General features: G+C 48.5%; 1 protein-coding gene across 1 annotated transcript in view; it reads left to right on the top strand.

The window, feature by feature from the left end:
• HTR4 (5-hydroxytryptamine receptor 4) overlaps window positions 1-23,265 on the top strand; it is a 139,075-nt gene that overhangs the window by 315 nt on the left and 115,495 nt on the right. The gene's annotated exons all lie outside the window — the stretch shown is intronic.

The following is a 23,265-nucleotide window of genomic DNA, read 5'->3' as shown; positions in this document are numbered from 1 at the left end:
GCCGGGCCGGTGGCCAATGGCCGGGGTAGGAGCCGGGCGTCCCGGCGGAGCGGGACTTCGCCCCGCGGGCGTGCGTGGAGCGACACGGGGTGACACGGGCATGGCTGAGCGCCACGGTTGCTCGTGTGTGGGAAGGTTGGTGTGTGTGGAATTGCACGGGCAGCCGGCTGGGTAGAGGGGTTTTGCGCTGGTGTTTGTTGCCGGCGTGGGTGCCCGCCGGCTGCCATGCCGCCCCTCGACTCGCGGCGTTGGGCAAAGTGCTGGAATTAGCAGCAGCGATCCGCGGGAAGGCAAGAAACGTTATTGCGGCTGGGACAGAGCAGGAGCCCGGTGCCGCTGAGAGAGTTACCAGGCAGAGAGGCTCGTCGGGCTCTGCAGGCGTAGGGAACTTCACTGAAGTGAAGATGCTGAAGGGAAGGTGTTTTTCAGGACTGGAGCTACGGGGATTCAGACAGCTCTGTGCTTGAACGTGCGCTAGTCATGTCCCTAGTGCAAGGTTTTCCCTGTCACAACCGAGCTATCCAAGCTCTGTACCTGTTCCAGGCTCGCATCGCTGAGCCTAAGCATTTCATCGCTGCTGAACACTGACCTTGCTCAGACTTACTCCGAAGCTGAGGAAAGTTAGTGGGAATCCTGCTCGTGTTTAAGTGCTCTGATTCAGGTATTGGGAGCGGAGCCAGTTTGTGGACCTGACACCAGGAGAGACAGAGCTGTGTCAGTGAGTGAAAAACTAGGGTAATTTCCTCAACCCCCCAGGCATCTCTCCTAGCTCCAAAACAAACTTCCCCTGTGGAAACTTCATAGAAGGGCGAGTAATTAAAACTTTACACAGCTGCAAGTTTCTGCCCCTTCAGGGCAGCGAGGAAGGAGCTAGGTCCTGGTTTGCCAGCTTTAAGCTCCCAGACGGCAGCGGCAGTTGGCCTGGACAGGGCTTTGAAGTGTGTGATGTCATTATGACTTCTTTTTAAAAATAAAATACTTCTCTTTTAATGGGAAAATTGCCCTGTGTTTCTTGAAGCAGAAGCATTTTCTCTGTCCCGTCTTACAGCACTTGGCTGTTTTTGCTTGGGATAGCAAAGGCAAGGTAGAGGTTTTTTTAGGAGATTATTTGGACTTTGTTATTGTAGCAGCGGATGATGGATGGCCAGGCTGAGGTCAGTCTCCGGGGCAGACAGCTTGGGATGTTGCAGCAGTTTGGGCAGTACGCTCTTCGGGGGAAGACCAGTGGTGCGGGAGCTGCAGATGCACCCACCCCTGCTCCCAGGTAGGGGGAACCCGGGGTCCCAGCTCCCTGCAGTGTTCCAGCCAGGAGAGGGAACTCCTGCGATGTGCAAGGAGCAGCAGCAGCCTTCCTCTCCTCTGGAAAGGTCTTCACTGCTTCCTTTCTTCTCTCCCAGCCTGACCTCGGCACTGTCAATACCGTCCGTTGAAAAACAAACATATAAGTGAACCTGTGTGTTTGCTTAAATAATAAGTACTTACACATTAAGGTGTCTTATTTCCTTAAACAGTCCCCTACTGGGGATAAACATAAATAGTTTAATTTGCCCAGGACTTTGTAAGCACTGATTTAAAAGTAAGAGGAGCAAGTGCACTGACTGCGCGTGTTGGCTCATTAAAGCCCTCTAGGAAACCTCCAAATCGTACATGCAGCTCCTCTGCGCCAACTGTGTTCCTGTGAGTGCCATCAGTGGTTCTCCCCCACCTCCTCCCCCCTGTCCTCTGGAGCCAGCTGGCACATCTGGTTTTCCATGTTTGCTCCCCTTTTCCAAGTAGTCCTTATCTCCAGGAAATCTGAGGCAGGACAAAGAGCAAGGCACTCCTCCAGGTAAGGGTGCCTGCCAGCATGGGTCTAAGTCCTTTGGGTGAGAACTGTCTGTCTGGACCTGGTGGAAGGGGTTGCCAGATGAATGCGAGGGAGATATGGCTTGACGTGGGACAGAGGACTGCAGGCAGAGTGTGGCGAGAGTTGGAGAACACCTCTCGTGCTTTCTGTGCTCCTCTGCTCCTGGGCTGGAGACAGCAGGAGACAGTGCCTGGAGGGGATCCAGACACTGGTCCAGCAGTGGGCAGGGACGGTGGAAGGAGCTGAGTTCCTTGAGGTGAGGGCTGCAGTGTCCTCTGTGGGGACTGACCACGCTTCCTGCTGCCTCCTGCACTGTGGGAGCAGCAAGTGAAGGGTGAGGAGCACATGCCAAGAAGGTGCGAGGAGGCAACATATTGCCTTGCACAGCAAACTGTCACACTACACAATATGGAAATCTTCCTCGTGCGTTTGTGTTTGAAACCCAAGCTGTCATTTGAGTGCAAAGCAGGGGCGTGCTGTCCTTCCAACACTTGCTGGTGCATAGGAGCAGAGAAGCCGGGTAGGATTGCCCCATGCCTGGGGCGGCTCGTAGGTGCAGATGCCCAGATTGTGTAAGTGAAAGTAATCTTGGTGATTTCGTTGAGGAGCCACGCTGATTTAAGCTGCCTGGGGTTCTAGCAGAAGGACTGCAGTGCGCGTTGGTATAAATACTGAGAATTCTGCAGCTAAACTTCTCGGGTGAGAGTGTGCCAAGTTGAAAGAGCCTCCTGTGTCAGGTCATAACGATCACTAAGCTCCTGAGGGTTAAAGAAAATCTTCTCTCCTGGGAAGACTACTAATTAATTATCCACTTAGGGCTTCCCTAGCCCTTTGCTGAAAAAGACAGTGATGAGTGCCAAGTTAGAGACCCCTCTCTGTTCTGATGGGACAGTTCCTGTGCTTGATTCCTCAGGTAGTGTCTCAAAAAAATTTCCAAGTCTAAGAAGACCAATACACCAAATTAAATGGCAGAGATGTTTGTTTGGAAACCCGGTTGATTGCTGTAGGAAGCGGAGTTTTTCCACACTGTAAGGATGCTGGAGCAAAGGAGGCTGAGGGGAGACCTTCTTGCTCTCTACAACTGCCCAAAAGGAGGGTGTCCAGAGGTGGGGGTCGGTCTCTTCTCCCAAGTGACAGGCAATAGGACAAGAGGAAACGGCCTCAAGTTGTGCCAGGGGAGGTTCAGACCGGATATTTGGAAAAAATTTTTACACTGAAAGGGTTATTAAGCATTGGCACAGGCTGCCCAGGGAAGTGGTTGAGGCACCATCCCTGGAGGTATTTAAAAGACCGGTAGACGTAGTGCTTAGAGATGTGGTTTAGTGATGGTTTTTCTCAAGAGTGATGTTGATGGTTGGACTCGATGATCTGAAAAGTCCCTTCCAACCCGGGTGATTCTATGGTTCTGTGATTTTGTTGGGGGCTGCCTTTCTTCTGGAAAAGCAGGTGGTTGTCAGCATGATCTAACCTTTGCCTCAGCTGGTGCAGAGGGTGGATTACCTCCCACAGGAGCCTTCGTGTGTGGGTCAGGAGATGGGAGAGGGATGAGCCATATGCTTGTTCTCTCAGCTAACATGAAACCGAAACCGGTATTTTCGAAGCAGCTGACTTTAATCTGGTCTTGTTGTGTAATTCCATTAGACTTATTTTTCTTAGACCAAATAATCCAATTCAGGCCCCTCCTCAACCCTAATGCGTTCGAGTGGCTGCAGACATATGGGTTACAGTGAGAGACGCAGCCAGCAATGCATGGTGGAAAGCAAATTACTCTGTAAGAAGACAAATTGAACTTTGACAATTTTATGTGATTAGGGGAACAATTAGAGAAAATAGCGGGAGGTGCACTCTCCCAGTGGTTCATGCACTGGTGGGGATGGGTGGTGGGGTGGCAGCTGCTCTCCAGGGTGAGAGTCATCCCTGAGCATCCCACCCAGGGCGCGGTGGTGTTGGCGTGCAGCGACAGCCCACCCCAGTTCTGTCTCCAGGGAAGATAATGGTGAAAAGCCACTTGCTGGCCTTCTGTGATGGTGATGCTGGGGTGTTTTTCCCATGTCCTGATGCAGACAGGAGGATTTGTTTATTTGTAGATGATCTGGGATTTACAAAGCCACGAGTTGGTGTTGTCTGGTGCGGCAGGAGTTGGATCTAGACCTTTTCCACAAAGTTGAGCAGGGAGAGCGTTTTCTTCTGGGTTGTCCCCTTTTCTCCCGGGATCCCTGGGTCTATATTTCACTGAGCCGAGGCAGGAGTTCAGTGCCCTGCCTTCAGTATATCTCATCCCCACCTCCTCCACCCCACCCTCGTCTCCTCCATCTGTAGAGGCACTCACACCCACAGCATTGTTTAAAGTCAGTGAGCTCTGCGTAGGCTCAACACCTCTCCAAACCGGGCCTGCGTGGTCTCGCTCACACATGGACCCATTCCCAGCCGCATCCCCACGCTCCCTCTGGCTCCCTCCTGAACTGGGAGCCTGTCTTCTCGTCTCTGGCTGGGACAGGGTCATGTTCAGCCGCACACTTCGAAGCTGAGGTCGTGGCCAGTGGCTACTGTTCAGCGCTTGCGTTGCAGCAGCACAGCTTACAGCCGCAAGCGCCGGAGCCGCTGTTGGCTACGGCAGAGCAGCAGGACGAGGACTTCATCCCAGCTTAGAGCAAGTGAAGCAAAGGGCTGGCGTGGGGTGATGACAGGGCACTTGCTCAGCCATCTGCTCAGGCTCCGTTTGCTCACATTGCTGTGAGGCTCCTTATTTCCTTTGACTGGTTTCCCCCCCTTTGGGTTTGAGACGGCACGGACAAGTTCTGCCCTTATTATAGTTCCCATGGAGACAGATTTGATGCCATACATTAAAGGGGGTGAGGCACAGTCAGCTCTTGCCTGGGCCAGCAGTTCCCCCTGTTCATCAGGGGGATGCACGGCACCTCTCCCAGAGGGAACCCTGGCTCGGGGTCTTTGTCAGGTTCTTTGTCTTCAGAAACACCCCCTGAACCATGTCCTCCTCTCTTATTCTTTCTGTGTGGGGCACAGCAGGAGTGTCTGATTCTTGCCGCTGTTGGACTCTGGCACCCCTGGGGGCACCTACGCTGCGGCTAGTCCTGCCTGAAGGTTTCTACCTTTATGCTTGAATTTCCTTGAAATTGAGTAAACTTTGACATCATTCCTTTCAGCATCTGAGCAGCCACTCTCGTAGCATCCGTGAAAAGCTCACAATACCATCTTTAAATGCAGAAGGGTTAATTTGGACTGATGTATGGCAACAAACAAATCCATCTCTCTTACGGTGTACCATGCCTGCTTGAACATTAGGAAGGTCGCAGATGCCACTGTTAAAGCTTTTCTCAGACGTCTCTCTGAGAGGACTTGAAGGATGCAGCTGAACGTTTGGATCCAACAAATGAACTCTTCCGTGCATGAGTCCTTGCTCATCAGGCAAGAAGGTGTCCTGAGGTGTCCTGACTCTAGTGGGGCACCTGAGCTGAGTGCGTACGACTGGACCCTCATAGTGAAGTGATTGGCTCGTTCCATATGGCCCAGAAAAGTTGGAGGAGAATGTTTGTGGCAATCTGCTGATGTGATGGCCTCTCTTATGGTGTGCCGTGGCTGCTTTAACGTTAGTGAAGTCAAAGCTGACACCATTAAAGCCCTTCTCAGAGATCTGCCTGAGAGGACCTGAAGGCTGCAGCTGATTTTAGGTGAGTCAAAGCAGTGGAACGTGCTTCTTTTTTATGGGCCCTCCATGGGGATGTTACGAAAACCTGTTTTCCTTAACAGGAAAAACTACTGAGCAAAATTTTTATCATTCAGCAGAGAAAAAGAAATAAAATAAAAGCCCCAAACCAGGCAGCGTTGTACCCAGAAAAATAAGGGAAGGTAATAGCAATGAATAGAAATTAGAACATGTAGGTGTCTGATAAGGGAGGCTAAAGGAATCAGTGAAATAGTAATGAGCAGGAGGGTTAAAGATGAAGAGAAAGCATCTTCCAAGTAAGTGCATTAGGAATCGACATAACACTACGTCCAGCGTAACTCCTTTGCTGGATTCAAATGGTAGAGTCATAACAGGAAAAGAGAGCGTTAGATTAAAGACCAGCATATGGTCTTTATGGACCATTGGAATACTGATATTCTCCAAATCACCCTTCTCCCTGGCAAGAGGTACCATCTGCTGTTGCTATCACCAGACTTCCGGGTGAGAAAAAGTCCTGGCCAGGTAGTCAAGGAGCAGAAATTGTCATTATAATAATACCTTCCTCTTAACCTACTACATTTTTTTTCACTCTGTACACTTTACTGAAGACAACAATGCTGTTAATTCATTCTTTTGGAAAGGATGCTGAGAGAAAAGCGGACTTCTCTAAATCACTGTTGGTGGTTAGCAGCAGGGCCAGGTATAAACCCCTGTTCTGCAGAGCCCCGGCCGCTTGCCTGTGGCCTGGCGGTGTCTGTGGCACAGGTGCTGATATACTCTATGTTACTGCGGCGCTGCACTGATTTATGCCAGTGAAGAGGGGCACATCCACGGAAAAACAGATTCCAAAGCTAAAAAATCTTGCCCACCTTGAAGCTGACAGTAGTATTATCACTAATTTAATCTGGGGATTTTTAAAGCCAGAACAGGACTTCTCCGATCATCTTGTCCGCTCTCCTACCTACAAAAGAAAGGCATAAACAAAAGAAAAACCGTAGCTAAGGAAGTGTCTTCATGATTAATTCCAAAATATCAGATGGGGAATAATAAAAAAGAAATAAACCAGTTGTTTTCCTTAATAATAATAGAAGACAAAAAAAAAGAAGCCCAAACCCTGTTTAAATCCTCACTTGACTGTGAGGATTTCCAAACAGCCCATATAACAGTGTCTGGAAGGACTGAATGGAAGGAAATGATTTCAGGCAGTGGTTTGACCCTTTTTGGTCTTCTCGGAGCAAACTCCAGGCTGTTCCTGGGAGTTTTGTTCTGTGAGAAGGCACACGGTCTTCTTCTGGTTGGTGCGGTGCCAGGTGGAGCGTGTACAGGGAGAAGAGACTCGGGGCTCGCTGCTGGAGACTAGACCTGGCATGCTGCATTGTGCCTCGCTTTATGAGCACGGCTGTTGGAATTGGCAGGGCATCTCGAGAAGTGAGGTCCTATTTACTGGGCAGAAGATGAATAGGGACCCATGTGAGGAAGAAAAGTTGATGCTGGCACTGCAGCATCCTCCTTGGGGGCGGGCAGGGTGCCGGAGGCTGAGTGTGCAGTGGGGGAGCTGCGTTTCTGGCATGGGTGAGCTCCCAGAGAGGAGCCAGCCTTCAGAGCCACCCTCTTGGGTGGTGTTGCCATTCTCCTCCCTGCCAGCTGGGCAGCTCCTTTCCTTTGCTCTCTTCCCCATCCCCGGTGCACTTATGCCATCATTCATATGGAGCTGAGATGACTTTTGAACCTGATTTAGTACGAATGGGCATATGCTAAGCATTAGAAACCAAAAGGTCCTGAGGAGCCTTCCAGGACCTACTCTGAAGCCAGTGTATTCTGGGATGAAACCAGGAGACTTAGCTCAGTGCCATGGAGATGCTGTCTGCTGGAGACAGGACCTGCTTGGTGTTCTGGGAGGGTATTGCAGGTCTCTCCTGCCTAACCTTAGGCAAATTACTGATATCCTGCTACTGCCAGCAAGAAGTAGAACTTTGGTGCTTCACCTTCTTGCTTGAAGTGTGGCAGGAAGAGCACAACAGGTCCCCAAGAGCGGCGGGTGCTGCTTGTCCTGCAGGACAGCCGGCACAGGTGGAGCAGCCAGGTTCACCTCCCAGCATCGTGTTATGCAGGAAAGCCTCGCAGCACGCATGGGGGACAGAAAGTTTTCTCGACTTCCATAGGCTGCATGAATCAGAAAATACTCTGCTGTGCACAGCCTTCATGCCTGGAGGGGCAGAAGAGGGAGGAAGGCAGCGGCTGGATGGGGCAGGTAGGAGGTGACTGAATATCTGGGGCTTGCGGCGTCCTGCTTCATTCTAGGAGATTTCTAGAAAAAGAATTATTTTCTAGAAAAGGAAGACTTTTTTTTTTTTTCTGAAAAGGGAGAATACAGTCAACGTGCTGTGGGGCACTTGTAAGGCCCGAGAGACTCTTCTGGGTTGGATTTGCTTGTGGTGTGGTGTGCAGTGCTGTGGGTCTGCGCTTCACCCCGCTGCCCTCATTCCAAGGAGGGTGGGTGAGAATTTGGTGAAAGTAAAATGGGACCGGTGGCAGAGAGACCCACTGTGCAAGCACGTACGGGACAGTTGCTTGAAGCCAGGTGCTGCTGGTGGAAGTCGAAGTTCATTTTCCTTCCGCCTCTTTGGCTTCATCCACTTTCCATTCTGGAGTTATCCATGTTCTTGGATCCAACCTTCAGGTCATGTCGCACGTGGACCTGCTCTCAGGGACACAGGCAATTCAGCATCTGCAATTTCCGAGTCTTTCAACAGAAGCCAAGCATAGGGGCATGTCAGAGAAGTGCAAAGTAAGCATCTCGTTGCTAGTGTGAGTTTAAGAGCCTTGCGGGTCGGGGGAAAATCACAGGAGTTGATTAAAAACTAATTGCAAAGATGCCTTTTATGAGTGCATGATTTTCTGTGCATTCTGCTTGGCTGCATTATCTTATTGATTGGATCCCCTCTATTATAACTGATGAAAAAAACCAACCAGCCCTATCTGCACTTCTGTTTACATTTAATAAAATAAAGCAAGCGTTACTCGCACAACGATGATTAAAAAATAACCAGGAAAGATGGAAATCAGAGGAAGAAGTGAATTGTTTTTCCTCTGCCCATTCAGTTCAGGATTTCCCCGATCCCGTGGGTAACCATTACCACTGAAGGAAGTAACTGCTAAAAGAGAGGAGAGAAACGGGCTCTTCATGAGACACCATGGTGTGTGAGACCGGTGGGTGACAGTCTGTCGTGAAGTCAGAGCAAAGTGAGCGCAAATATCTGCAAAGACCACTGTCCAATCTAAATTATTAGCTCATAGAAGAAAAGCATGTCAGGCAGCCAGCACTGAGCTTTGGCTCTCTCCTTTCTTGTCTCCATCTATCTCATTTCTTGTCCCCATGACCATCACAGAGCCTTGACTAAATTCCCCTTAATACTTGCAGTAATCCTTGAAATAGGGGCATGATATTGTTCTGGGGGGGAAACCAAGTGAAGCAATTTGCCCAGGGCAGCCGAGGATACCCCGGGCAGAGCAGAGACTCTAGTTCTGGCTTTCCATAACTAAAGCCATAACCATTGACCCCTGAGACCCTCCTGTGTCCACAGCTGTGATTGCCCCCAGTATTCCTTCCTTGGGCAGCTGCTGGAACACTCTTCCTATATGCTGTGCATGCACCAGGCCAGTTTCTCTTTGCATCTTCCTTTCTACATATTAAAGTGCTCCAACAGGGAATATCTCCTTCCTCCGTGGCTCCCTTGAGCATCAGCTCTTGTCCAGCTCTCTCTTTAACAGCATTGGCCTACAGTGAATATGAGATCGTTGGTTCAGTTTTTAGGTCAGGCACTACAGGGACAGCAGAAGGAGGAACGTGGGCTCTGGTCACCAAGGATTTTGTAATTCAATGCGACACGTGTCTTGCATGTGATGTTTTTGGGGTTATGACCTTGTGCTTTCCTGAGGTGTCTATTTTTTATTTATATGGGCACATTAGAAATGCTGACATTGGGATTTGGGTTGATTTTGCCTAGAATTGTTGATAGTTTCTTCAACAGGGACTTTAAAGTTTTTATTCTGAAATTATCACAGTAGGGGGCCCACAGTGATGTCTTACGTTGCAATGCCATGACCATGGGGTGCTAATAAACTGCCATTAAATTCACCATAGTATCTCACTGTTTGGTTGGTAAATACACATTGCATGAAAAAAATCTCCTACTCAGCAAATCGTGCTTCCAATGAATTACATGTGAGATATCAATGGGAATTAGGGCTAGATTAAGGTCTAGCTTCTTCAAATTAACTGCGTAGTTCTAGGAAGTGCAGCTCCTTCTTGGCAGCACAAGTTCCCTGCTGGCTCTTCTTGCGGAGTGCACCCATGTACATGGTGACCCCCATGGCCAGGGTTGGGACCTCAGGGTTTACTTTGCTGAGCCAGGACATTGTCCTGGTTTTGCTTTAAAGCTGACAAAGTCACAGGGACAAAAAAGGCACTCGAACTGCCTTTAAGAGAGGAAAGGATCTTGGGCTAAGGAGATAAGGCAGTTCCCTGGAATCATTCGTACTTCACCAGAGTGATGGACATGATAATAACTAGGAAGGGTGATAAATGAAATAACTCTGATAGAAAATGTCGGCAGGGAACTCCCGGTGAAAGAGCAAATTCTGCACCTCGGTGCCAGGAGATGGAACTCTATTAATACCAAAAAAAGATCAGATAGAAGAAGCAAAGGTGTGGCATGTGGATTTTGACTTGGGTTATTATCCTTCAAGATAGTAAATGAAGGAAAATAACATTTGGCAAATAAATTGGATTTTGGCTCTGACACCAACCCGCAGGCAGTGTCTTGAAATCCTGCCAGAAGACCCACTTCAGGAAGTTTTTGGCCTGGTTTATAAACTGCAGAGGTGACAAACAAATCTCATGCGTCTGCAGGTCTGGTCAGGGCTGAATCCGGAATCCCAGCTTTCCAAGGCTTCATCGTTTTACCGTTCAGTTTTGCCAGGTCCAACAATCTACCTCAGGCCTTTATTGAACATCAGCTATTTACAGCCATCTCCACAGATTTTTGCCTCGCTGTGATGATGCTGTTGCAGTCCTTCATCTCCCCTGCCCCTGCCCTTCTGTTCCCACCAGCCTTGCTCTTCAGTGTCCGTGCTTAGTGCGCTCACATCAGTTATTAAGGAGGAAGCCACTAGTATTAATAATACACGGCGATGGCTGTACTAGCTGGTGTCCCAGAGGATCAGCCAGTCCCTTGCAAAGGTGGACTTATGGCAGTGCAGATGTAGGTCTGGGGTGCTCTGGGTCTCCCGTTGCTACTAGTTCTTCCTGGGCTGAAGTGCTGAAGAAGGAGGAGCCCTGGTTTGCTGGGGTTTTCGTGAACGAGTGCAGACGTTGCTGCGTAGTTCTAGGAAAAGGCAAAAATTAAAAGGTGAGGAGGAGGTTGTGCAGAGCATGGGCTGTGTATGGATGCGCAGAAAGCTCTGAAACCTCCTGGAGAAACGAGTAAGTGCTGGGATGTGGCAGAGGAGATACTCAGCATGGTCTGCGAAGGGGAAGCTGTTCCTCTTGAACACACAGCAGCTTTCTTGGCATCTCTCATACTTCCTAAATTAACTTACAGAAAATGCCCTGGTCAAAAGAGGGTTTCTGGACATGTATTTTCCTAGCAGGCTGATAGCATGGTGAGGTGGATGACGAGAGGCAGACAGGGTACAATACGAGCCAGAAGGCGCCAAGTTTAGCTTCCCTGCTCAGCCTCAGGGTTTTGGACAAGGCTGCCAGCTTTGTCTTCAAGGAAGAGCCTTCAATTTTGCTTTAAGCCCGTTTAGGGGAAGAGCTTTTAATTCCAGGTCAAGCTTTAGGGTTGCCTTCTCCATAGGACAGCTCTGGGGACCCGGCTGGCATCTCGCGCGTTTCCAGGTTCCTCCCATTTGCAGCACCGTCGGGGTGTCGGGGCGCGTGTTTGCTAATCGCTCTGAGCCAAGCCTGTGAGCCAGGGACGCCGGCATTTGCTTGGTGAGGAATGAAACGGGCCTTGAAAGCTAATTTATATTTCAGGTTACTTTGTAGTTCTTGGGTAAATTGGATAATTGCATGTTTTGCATTTGATGTAACATAGTCCCAGACCTTCCCTGTCTTCTACCTACGCTCGGCAGCCCTTTTGGGCAGATTTTGGAGCCCCTGCCTTGGTGGGTGGTTGCTGAGGGGGCACAGCCCATGTACTCCCATCCTGTTTTGCTAATCCCCGTGCTGCCCTGCTCTGCTGCAGCCATCATCGCTCCAGGACTCACTTGTCCAGGCGGAATGACAAGGGAGAAGCTTGGGGACAGATGGAGTGTTGCCAGTAGCCGAGCTTTCCTGCTGCGTGGCACTCTGGTGGTGAGCGGGACTGCGGTCTGCGAGCACACGCCGTTATTTATTATTAGCAAGAATGATAACGGTGGCAGCAGATTGACTGCGTCTCTGGCTCATCCGTGTTTATACGCATCCCGAGAACTCCCTGCCTTCCCCCTTGGCATCACCGCCTGACGGATGAGCTGTGAGGTATTCGGGGATGTTTGGCTCTGGGTTTCTCAGTCAATTCCTCTCCCTTCCGCAGCCACATCCCTCCTCTTTAGCAAACATCCCACCCAATTCTTCATTACTCTGTGGGTCCCTGGACATTTATTATTACAGCTTTTGTTTATTTAAAAACAAACATGCAAAAAAAAATTAGCAACGAGAGCCCAGATCAAGGATCCAAAAATAGGGAACCCAAGAGAGACTGAAAGCTCTGATCTTGGCACACGAGAACATTTTTAGGCGATGAAGCCTTTAAAAAGCCCGGCTAAAAGCAACAACAGCAAGAAAAGCACCCCAAAGACGTCTGCAGTGAAAAATGGCAAACACAGCGCACACTGATTATCATCCTTCACCGAAGCTCAAACCCCAGGCAAAAATAGTGTCAGGCACGGGACGCCGCGCAGCACCGCTGGTACAGCATCAGGCGGCCGGCGCAGTGCGACGGCATGGGATGGACCTTCCTGGCCTCGCATCGCTGCCTGCGCTCCCACTGCGCTCCTGCGGGGAAAGTGTCCTCTGGTGGGGCTGTGCGGTGACAGCCCTGGCCCTCGGCGCCCTGTGACGGCAGCCGGGGAGGGACGCGAGGTGCTCTGGGGTCGATGGCAGTGGCTGCAGCGTGGCTGAGTGAGGATGCGGGGAGGGACGAAGGGAAGACGCGTTTCATCTCCCTGGAGAGCCGTGGCTCAGGGAGGCACGCAGGAGGCTTTCTGCAGCTCCTCTTCCCCCTTGTCACAGCCTGTGCTTGCCGAGGTCTGCCCTGGCCGCTGGCCTGCTGGCCCCAGGAGGTTGTCTTCCTCATGGAGTTTGTGTCCAGCCTGTTTCAGGTGGACTTTTGTGCCCCCATGAAGCACCCAATGACCTCCGTGTCCCAGGGAGACCTCCCCAGCAGGGCAAAGGGAGGAGGGTGTGCACTGCGTGGTGGTGGAGATCATGGAGGAACCTGCTGTTAAAGGAGATTTTCTTCTTCCCATTAAATGGGGAGATGAGAGATGGGTGGGCAACACCAAAAAGGTTTTATAATTTAAATCCCAGAGCACTTGTAGGGCTTGCTGTGGAGCATGGAGAAAGACTAGTTCCCTCCTTTTATGGCAGTGAGATGGATTATCCACGTGGCTTGTGGACACTTCATGGGGAAAGGTCTTCATCCCTTCAGCTTTCTTCTGGCCATCCCTCTACAGGAGCATTACGTAGACAGTAAAAACCTAGCTAAAGTTTAAATTAATTTTCCCTCCTGCACTTTTTAAACAACAAATGAATTAGGATTTCTGTTCTACTTGGTTTAAGGAAGGGGCTCTTTATCTGCTCTGTTGTTAATAGGGGAAGGCACTGCCAGACTATCTGGAGCCTCTTCTCTTGTAAACTTGTCTCCTCGTCTATCTGGCCTTTGCGAGCAATGCTATGCCATAACAGAAGCCATTTAGCGGTGCTCAGAGAAGTTGAGAGAAGAGTGTGGTCTGGGAAACACTGTCTTCCAAATTCTGCAGTAAGCAGCTGTATGTAAAATTATGTCTTAACGTCGTTAGGTGTGTAAAGCTGTGCTCCCACATGAGGACAAAGTCAGGCTGACGACACGCGGTGCCCTGTCAGAAACACAAAGCACCAAGTTGTTGCATGCCCTCTCTCAGTCATCTAAGTTTGTCAAAAGACTCTTAAACGGAGTGGTTTTTGTCCTGGCAGGCGATGTGTTGGATCAGGTGTTGGGTGTCCTCCAGCCAGCGCAGCCCTGGGTATGGAGTATGAGGCTGGCGTAAACATGGTGTCATGTGCTTGGCCACGTAAGGAGCATGAGATCACGGCCTCTCATCTCAACATCAAGATGCCATTTTCACTGCTGGCAGTGCACACATCTCATATGAATGAATATGAAGCCACAGTCATCCATCCAGGCTTGATTATAAATACAGACAGTTTCCCTAAACAGATTTTAAGATCACGCTGTGTCAGGGTTTCTGCTGAGCTTTCCCTAGCACGTCGCAGGCTTCCCTCTGGGGAACCAACGGTGTCTGGAGAAATCTGCCACTTCCACTGGCACGTTGGATGTGTGATGGCCTCTGTGGTGTGGTGCACTCCACTTGAATTTGGTCACGAACCATGAAAATTTGCAGGAGTTCATTATGAGCATGTAGCTCTTGGTGACGTGTTTTTGTACCCCAAGTGGCAGAGATGCATGTGTCTCATGTCAGGAACTGGGTGCAGAGAGTCTGCTTCCTACCAGCCTGTGGTGGAGGTCAACCTTATCATACCCGAGTGCCCACATCTCCTGACTGTGAGGTTATGAAGATGGATCGAGTGCAGAACTCAGGAATCTCTCTCCGGAGACTTTCTCTAGGACTCATGCTGTACTCATCACAGAATAACTGTTGGGAAAGGATCTCTACATGAAGGTTGATGGACCTGATGATGATGAGCTGTGCTTCAGCAGAAATCACTGACTGCACAAGAAGTGGATGGGCAATGATCGGTTAGGAAGGTATTGCATGGGAAAGGACATGAAAGTCTTTCTTACACAGAAAACAGGGAATCAACAAAACCCACCAACTAATGCTGAGGAAGAGCAAACGCAGAAGCAGCAGCACTCATACAGAGGAATGCGATGTGTGAGGCGGGGGAAGGAGTCCTTCCTCTCGGCACGCTTTTCAGGTTTGGAAATGGCTCTTCAGGGAAGGCAGAGGAGAGATGAGGGAGAGCTCTGAGAACCGGGCAGGAGAGAGGAGCAGAGCTGGGGCAGGCTGGGCTCTGTGTCAGTGTCAGCGCGGCCGGGGGCGGCTTCGTGGTTCTGTTCTTCAGATGCAGGAGTGTCTGCGGAAAGGAGGGAAATAAACAGATCTCAGTGTCTGCAAGGGGTAGGAAAAGAAGTCATGGCAATAAAATGCAGTAAGAAAGATTTAGGATAGACCCTAGAATAATCCCTACGTGTACTCCCCCTGGGAGACTGCATAAAGAGTACGCGGAATCTCCATCCCCAAATGTCATCTGCAGCAGGTTAAAATATAGTTGTTTCTGATTAAACAGCTCCTCAGGGTCTCTCCCAGACCTCTTTCTCCGTCTGATTTTTCTCCCCATGGCCTAAGAATCTGTTTTACAGCCTGTCTGAAGAGAAATGTGGAGCTGAAACAACTAAATGACAGACCTAGCAGGTTTTCTTGGTAGTGTTTTATTGGTTTTTTTTAAGTAAGAAACGGAAACTTCCTGTGGGAAAAGTGTGTTTTCAGTGTAATCTGGTTTTATGTGGAAACGCCAAGATCACAAAGAAAACTCATGGGGCAAAACTGTTTACTTACTGGATCTGCAAGACTTGATGGTGATCAGAGGTTTTATTGGTTTAAATTGGCGCTGACGAAAGATTTTGATGCCGTTTTCCATTAGGATGTTCTTCCTTTCAATCAAAAGCATGGTTAAATATAATAAACCAAAGGCGGAGATAACAGGGGAGGGGATTGTCTCAGCTCAGTGTTTCCTGCTTCCCTGTACAGAGGCGCTTTGTGCGTGTTGCCACGGGTGTTTCTAAAGGGTGCATTGTAACCGCAGGTACCCCTGCCTTCTTCCTGAGTGCATCCAGGATGCATGTTCAAATTCCTCTTGGTGCTTATTCAGCAGGGGTTTCCTAGCAGCTTCCCCCTCCCTGTGAACCCAGACCTACCCGGGAGGCAGAGACACAAAGACACACCTAGTGCCTGACGAGGGTTAATCTGATTTGGGCCGCTCCTTTTCATGGTGGGCTTTGGCGAAACCATCCTTCTGTCTGTCCTCAGCTGGCTCCTGTCCCAGGCCCAGTCGGGGACACTCGCTCCCTCGGCCGGGGGGAGTCGTGGGCTGCCGGAGCAGGACCCATGGGACTGGAGCAGGGAAAAGCCGGGGAGCAGAGCCCGGGCACTATTTGTTCAGCCAAGATAAATGCCGTGATAAATAACTTTCCACTTATCTCTCTCCCTGTAAGACGGATTTTAGGTGTTGGGGTTTTTTTTTATGTTCACCATCTTTCACTAAATAGGGGGCTTTCATAAGAACACGTCTCTAATTTCTATCATTAGCGACACATGGGCAGACGCAAGGTTTTGGGTAGTCACCAATCGCACCACTTAACTGCTTATTGTTGTGTCCCAACACTTTCCCTCCTCCCTCACCATCCCAAAGCAATTAGCAGGAAATTCAGCTGCTGCCTGAATGGACACATTTTCAGCAATCTTCCTTAATTCTTTATTTACTGTAAAATAAGCAGTAAAAAAAAAAAAAGCAAAATCAATTCCTCTTCCGAGCATGGATTAGTTCTCTCATCACATCTCAGACTCCCTCTCCCCTGCCCTTTCCCCAACTGTATCCCAATTTCTGATGAGCTGTGATGAAAAGCAGGCAGGAAAACATCTGATTGCTGCCCGTGAGTTCCTCGAGTGAACGCGTTTCAGAGGTAACCAGCATGACAAAAGCTGAGTTATTCTCAATAAGCGCTTGGAGCTGATGGCATCCCTTCCTGCATTAGACAGTGACTTGTACTAAATTACTAATTGTAATTTCCTGCCATGCAAAGAGAAAATTAAATGCCCGGTCTATTGCTTTTAATAAGGAAGGTTTTTAGCGGTGGGAATGGGATATGGTGAAGCAGTAGAGGGGCTGGCTGAGGCAGGGGGAAGCAGCAGACTGACGGAGAGGGCGAAGCGAGCTGGTGGCCGCTGTGTCGGCTGGTATCTCCCTCTTTAAACAGAGCCTTAAACATCGCTGCTTCAGGAATAAAGTACTCTCTGCTATGAGCAAAGACATCAAAACCTGGCCTCACAGAAAAGGGATCTCGGAGGTCTCGCTGACGTTTCCTTTTGATGCTCTGCACAGTCAAACAAACAGTTCACAGGGCTGTGTAGTTGTTGGAGTTACACCTGAGGGAGCACCTTCCCCTGCTTTCGGAAAATAAAGAGGGCATGGGGAGGAAGATGTCTGTGTGGCTGAAAGGCTTTAAGCCAGCTCTGGACAACTGAAAGGCTCAGAGGGCTCTCCCCTTCCCGCGTTCAGCCTGCCCTCCTTCCCCTCCACCGCCTCCTCTCCTCAGCAGGAGCCAGGCTGGAGCAGGAGGAGAAGCAGGAGGAGGAGGAGCAGGGCTGCAGGCTGGCACCAAGGGCTTGCCAAGGCCTTCTGGGGAAAAACTGGGACCATGCTTGTAATTCAGAAAGGCACCTCTGCTGTCTCTGCTGAAGAGAGGAGAGCATCAGCTCAAAATGTCTTCTCTCTGTTGGACTCAGAGGTATATAGAAATTTTTCAAAAAAAGCTATGAAAGCGTGATGCAGTGCCTGGGGTACAGCCCACCAGTGCTTCAGCCCGTAACTGGAGTCTTCTTCACCTCCTTCCCCCTTTCCTTGCTCATTTGAGGTTTGCCTTTAGACATGAAGGAGGCTAGGTCCTTATTCCCAAGGCAAGGAGGAAAGGAAAAGCTGTTTTTCTGAATGAAATATGCAATTTGGAGTTAAGCAGCTCTGGTTTATACTGCCAGCTCTGCCTGCTTCAGCCTCCGTCTCTGAAACACGTACACTCCCGACCGTCCTTCTCCTGGCTGTTTGGCCAGCCTGGCAGAGTGCTCCCGGCTGTCCCCTGAGGGTTAGGAGCTGCTGTTATCGCTTACAGCTGACTAAAACCCTTCCAAAAGAGTATTACCTTTGTTATAGGAATGCAAATAGGTGGCATTTTGATGAACTGTTCTTTTGTCACTGGTGGCTGTTCAACAGGGTTGTCTTGGCTGGAGCTTTGTCTTTTTTCTGACCTGTGTAACAGGTCCAGGCAGCACCTGGTGAGGAGGCTGTTATTCAACAGGCACGTTCCTAACCCTCCACCAAATCAAGAGTTTGTGTTCTCAGAATTGGAGTAGCTGGGAGAACTGTATGGAAAAAGACATAAATGGGTTAAAAAAAGGGCACCCCAGAATGCTGGAGCTCAGACCGTTGGTGCTTTTGAAAACCTATTTTACAGCTGTAAAATGGCCATATCGCTGGGTAACTTATCTGTGTATGAATGCTTTAGGGTCTTATGTCCTATTCTTGTGGTCCCCATGTAAAGATTGCAGGAGTAATTATCTAAAGCTTGTTACCTGTATGGCTTTTGCATGCGACCAAGAGCCACACGTGCAGCCATGCATGGGCTAAGGTCCAAAGTCCCAGTGAGACACATGCACAGATTGTGATGCTCATAAATTCACAGTCCATGTGGCTCTTGGTCTCATGCAAAAGCCTGACCCGTAACAAGCTGCGCTGCAAGTGATGCAGTTACCTTGATAGATACACTATAGTAAGTTTTAACAAATCCTACAAAAATGCTTTCGTGCATCAGTGGGGATGTTGGAAAAGATCTCAGGGAAGTCAGGTGTGCAGGAAGTTTTATTACAGAAGATCCAATCAGTTATAAATCCACACTTAGCTTCAACAGCAAGCTGCAGGCAGTGTGACCTTCCTTTCCCAGCCTCTGCTGTAAACCATATGCTCGTCGGGCTTTTTAATGATTATTTGTCTTTTATCACAGTTGTTTTAAATCATATTGTGTCTGTAGGAACCTCCAGAGCTCAGTGAGAGCGGGGTGAGTGTTCAATGGCAGCTCCGCTGTGCAGTGGAGTGTCGAGGTGCGGTTTGTGGGCAGGAGATAGCTGGTGGGCAGGGCGGGCAGCGCTTCCTCTGGGAGGGCAAAGGGCTAAAGGCTGCCCCGAGAGGCAGCCCTAACGCAGCCAAGAACTTTCCTGTCTTCTCCTTGTCCCGAAAGTCAGTGAAGAACAACTTCGCTAATACAATAAACTGAAGCAGCTGATGCGGTTCACTGTACCTTGAGGGGGCTTCCAAAAATCTGGAAGTTTCATGCATTAGTATGAACTGATTATGCATCTCCAAAAAAAAATTGGGAAAGAACAGTATTTGTGCATTCTGTCTAATTCACCTGCACACCGTGACTGTTTTACTATTTATTTATTTTCTGGAAATTAAAAAAAAAAAAAGTTTGAGGCTTAGTTACTGTTAAACTGTTTTAAGCTCCTGAGCACTTGTTGCCTGTTAGGATTCACGGATTCTTTCGTTTTACCCCTTCCACACTGCTGAGCACAGAGAATAGACACAACCCAATGTGAGAAACTGATGGATGGGGAATTATGAATATCGATGTCAAAGTGACTAGTGCTTTGTGTTCATAGAAACCTTTTGTGGTGAATACATAATATTAACAGCCGTACCTATGATAAAAATCAATAGATTGATACCAGCACTCGAAAGAGCTGTGAGCTACAATTAATTTCTAAGGGATACACGTAGAGGTTATGGCCATAGTACTGTTAGCAGGATCTCTTGTGGTGGTGGAAATCACATTTAATTCTAATGAAGGAAATAGAATTAATTGATGTAGTGGGAGAATCGACTCTATAGTTAAGATTTTGATTTTTTTCCCCTAAAGGAATAATTTCTTGAAAAGGCAAGTTAGGTCCCACTGAGAAAGTGCAGCATTGCTGGATCCAAGAGATTTTAGGGTAAAATAAACTCCTAAGCAGAAACGTATGTGATGATAAATATATGTGTATGGAATCATCTTAAACGACTGCTGAGAGCAAATAACTTGCACACTGCTCAGGGACGGAGATGATGGGAGAAGATTCCAAAGAAGCATAAATCAGACTTTACTTGGATGCGTCTGGAGAAAATGACAAGTTTCATCCTGAAGAGTTTTCCCAGGAATGACAAATAGGAAGGAAAAAAAGACCAAAATGACAAATTATTCGTTTCGAGTGACCGTGAAAGCTTGCTTGCTTGGAAGTCATTTTTACAGATGGTTATTTTGCCTGTGTTTCCCATTGAGAGACCATAAACTTGTGTCATGAACATATGACAAGCCTTACATGACCTTCTCCTCTTTTTTTTGACTTTGTGGTGTAGGGAAGAGGTGGCAGTTTTTGATCTGGTATCTAGTAGTAAGACGTGAGGTGAGCGAGAGCACGGTCATTGGAGGTCTGCCGTCTCCCACTGCACTTGGCAAATCCTCCGCAGAGGATATCTATTTCTTGACCCTCATTCAACTCTTCTGCGAGGTCTGGTGTTTGGTATTCTCTAGCAGGGACCAAGCCAACTTGTGGAAGCTGATGGCGGTGTTTCCACTGGTGTGGCTGCGAAGAGAGTGTGTCTGCTCTTGCTGACTTTGCAATGAACGGTACAACCCAAGGTGAAACTGTCTTTTGAAATTAGACTCTGAGAAGCAGCTAGTGAGCCCTGAGAAGGGTCTGGTCACATCCTGCAAACAAGGGGTCCAAGGGTGTACCTTAGCATCAGGATTTACCAGCTTTTCAGGTGGGCTAAGCTTGCTGCTGCACCAGAACACAAAACCTGTGCAGCAGAAGAGATTCAGAAAGCTTTTTAGCTATGAAATATAAAAATAATCCATATTCGATAATTGTTCATGTTCAATTGTTCAATAATTCGATAATTGAAGGAATTGTTCATGAAGGCAGTCTCATTGAGGCTTTTTATCTGATCTTGTCTCTTGCAAACGCAGTGTGATTCCTTCCACCAAGGCACAGCATTACCACTGCGAGCTCATTAGCTCGTGTTTGTAAGGGCGTACTTGGAAGTATGGTGGACTTCAAGAAAATGATGGGGTTTGTTACAGCAGGAGAGGATTAAACTTTTTTCCCCCCTTACACATGCTGTCCCGAGGAAAATCCTTTTTCCTGCGTTTTCCGGTTTCTTCATCCATGAGTTTTGGCAGGTCTTTAGGGCACAGGAAGCTGAGGGCACTGCCAAGTGCTTAAGAACTTAATTTGTCATGCTGTCACTCACACACATGTCCACCGGGCTCCAGGTGTGGAGGAATGCATGCGTAGAAGCACACTCATGGTACCTCTGAACTGAGACCACCAAATCCAGTTAGCATAGAGTGCTGAGTGCTCTCCTGATAGGAATGGTACTTCTACCTCCATGCTTTGCTGCCCTGTTTGGACCGATGGGGAAAGACTTGGTCTTACCTGAAGCTCAAGTGAAGTTCTAAGCTGCCATAGCTTTTAACTTCAAGTATTTTCTTGGTGGTTTTGTTTCCCATAAGGTTTCCTGAGGAACACAAGAAAAGTCAGAAAAGGTTTATACTTTTTTCCCCTCCTGGTTTTGGACAAACACAACTCCAGTGCTTAGTGTAGTGATTTACTTTTGCATAAACGGGAAGTAAGTCTTTGTTAAAAGCCTGCTATGCAGTTGTTTTAGAGCAATCCTCCTCCAAAAAATTATGTTGCTGTCCAGAAGATAGAAGTTAAATTATATTTAATAACAGAAGTTCACAAAGTCTTATAAGAACTTCTTAAAGTTAGACAAGCGTTAGTAGCCATAACCATTCCAAAGCACAAGTTCATTTGCTCATAAACATTTTAATGGTAATAGCCATCAAGAGCTATGCTGGTATTTAGTTTGTTGAATTTGAAAGACTTTGCTTGGTGCAGCAGGGTAAGTTATGGCCGCCGTGTGGCTGGAGAACATGAGCTGTACAGCAATCAGACAACAAACCAAAAATTATGAATTCCAGGTGTGCAGTGTGACAAAGCTCTGGTGGTTTATTCTGGCATCCCATGATCTAACACCGGGTGGAAATTTAACACAGACATTTACTGCCGCACTTCTGCATTGCAGGAGGAAAAGGTTCTGATCTTTTGTTATTTTGGGTCAATGACAGACCCATGCACAACCTTCTGAGTTTATAATTTTGGGGGACAAAAACTACCTTCAAGCTTCAAGCGTCTGCCATTGGGTCAATGGAGGTGAAGCTCTGGGCAGGTGAGCCGCACCAGGGAACATCTTTTGTGGCATCTCTGGAAGAAGAGTGGCCAGCTCACCTGGTGGAGGAGCTGGACGTCACAGCCTCGGGCAGCGAGAGCCATGAGAGCTACGGAGAGGGAGATTGTGTCTGCCAGAGCAGTGCTGCCCAGGCCACGCAGAGCCAACCACAGGCTGCATTAGCCTCCAGGCTGCTGCCAGCACAGGCTACTGCCATTTATGTGGCATAGCCCTGACAAGGGAACCACACCTGAACTGCCCGGAGGCCAAATGTTAAACGCAGCTCATCTAGAGGGTGTTAATAAAACTGTTCTGCAACCATGGCATGCCATTTTCCATGGATGATTATCTTCATCAGAAGAGAGTAAGGCCCAGCAGGTGACTTAAAGGTGCTCCAAAATCTGGGGTCCTGTTTCATACTCGTGGATGGAGAGGACATTACCTGTTTGTAATACAGGTGTTGTGGAGGCTCAGAGTAGGGAAAAGCTGATTTCTCATCCTAGATCTACTACTAGTTTGTTTTTTTTAATCCTGGTCATGGCTTTCAACCTCCCTGTGGCTGGGTTTCCCACAGTCCACGTGATGCAGTACTGTTAACTTCCTTCACTTGCTAATTGCGTGGAGAAGTTCCTGTCTGTAATCCTGAAGTTTGTTTAAAATCATCTTTATGATTGTCCATATGCTTTGTATGGTGCTGGAGATGGGACAGGGTGTAATCCCTTCTTCCCGCTTAGACTAGGAAAACTTAGTTATGAGACAGGCAGGATGAGGAGGAGAGGCTGGAGAGGAGCTGGACCTGGTTTGTCTCTACAGCTCTTTGGGAGAGCATTGCTTCTGTTTATACTTTTGAAGCTATTCTTACTTTTCTTCATTTCTTTTAAACACTGCGGTTTCCTCTGAGATAATTTATCCAGACACATTAAAAAAAGATTTCAGCCGTTGGGTGGAGGTGGCTGGCACAGGCTGGCTCCAGGACGGTCAGGCATGAGACGTGTGTGGTCCCAAAGCTGCCTCGCTGTACTAGCACGAACATACCTGGGAGGGAGGTCCAGAGGCCAAAATCAGAGCTCTCAATTCTGCCCCACGCAGGCGGAGTAGCATGATTAAGGAGCAGTAACTCCAAGATTAAGGTCCCTGCCTGGGCCACTTCCCTGGAGGACTTGCAGGTTGCCCTAAGAGCCCTTCTCAGGCCTGATGGATTCCCTGTCTGGCCTGTTTGGTTTCTGGTGGTTCAAGGACGCCAAGGCTGCATTAAACACTGTCCCATCCCCAGCAAGTTTTGATTCAAATGGATAAAAAAGATGGAAGGGAAAATAGGCACTGAATGCCTAAATTACTCCCAAGAGCGCAGGGAACCCACAAGATAGATATATTGTGCTATACCTGTCCTTGTAATAGCAGGGGACAGAGGGAGGAGGAGAATTTCTG

This window comes from Larus michahellis, chromosome 11 (assembly GCF_964199755.1).
Source record: "Larus michahellis chromosome 11, bLarMic1.1, whole genome shotgun sequence".
NCBI lineage: Eukaryota > Metazoa > Chordata > Aves > Charadriiformes > Laridae > Larus > Larus michahellis.
Note: the sequence above shows the minus strand (reverse complement) of the source record. Positions and strands in the feature narration are given on the sequence as shown.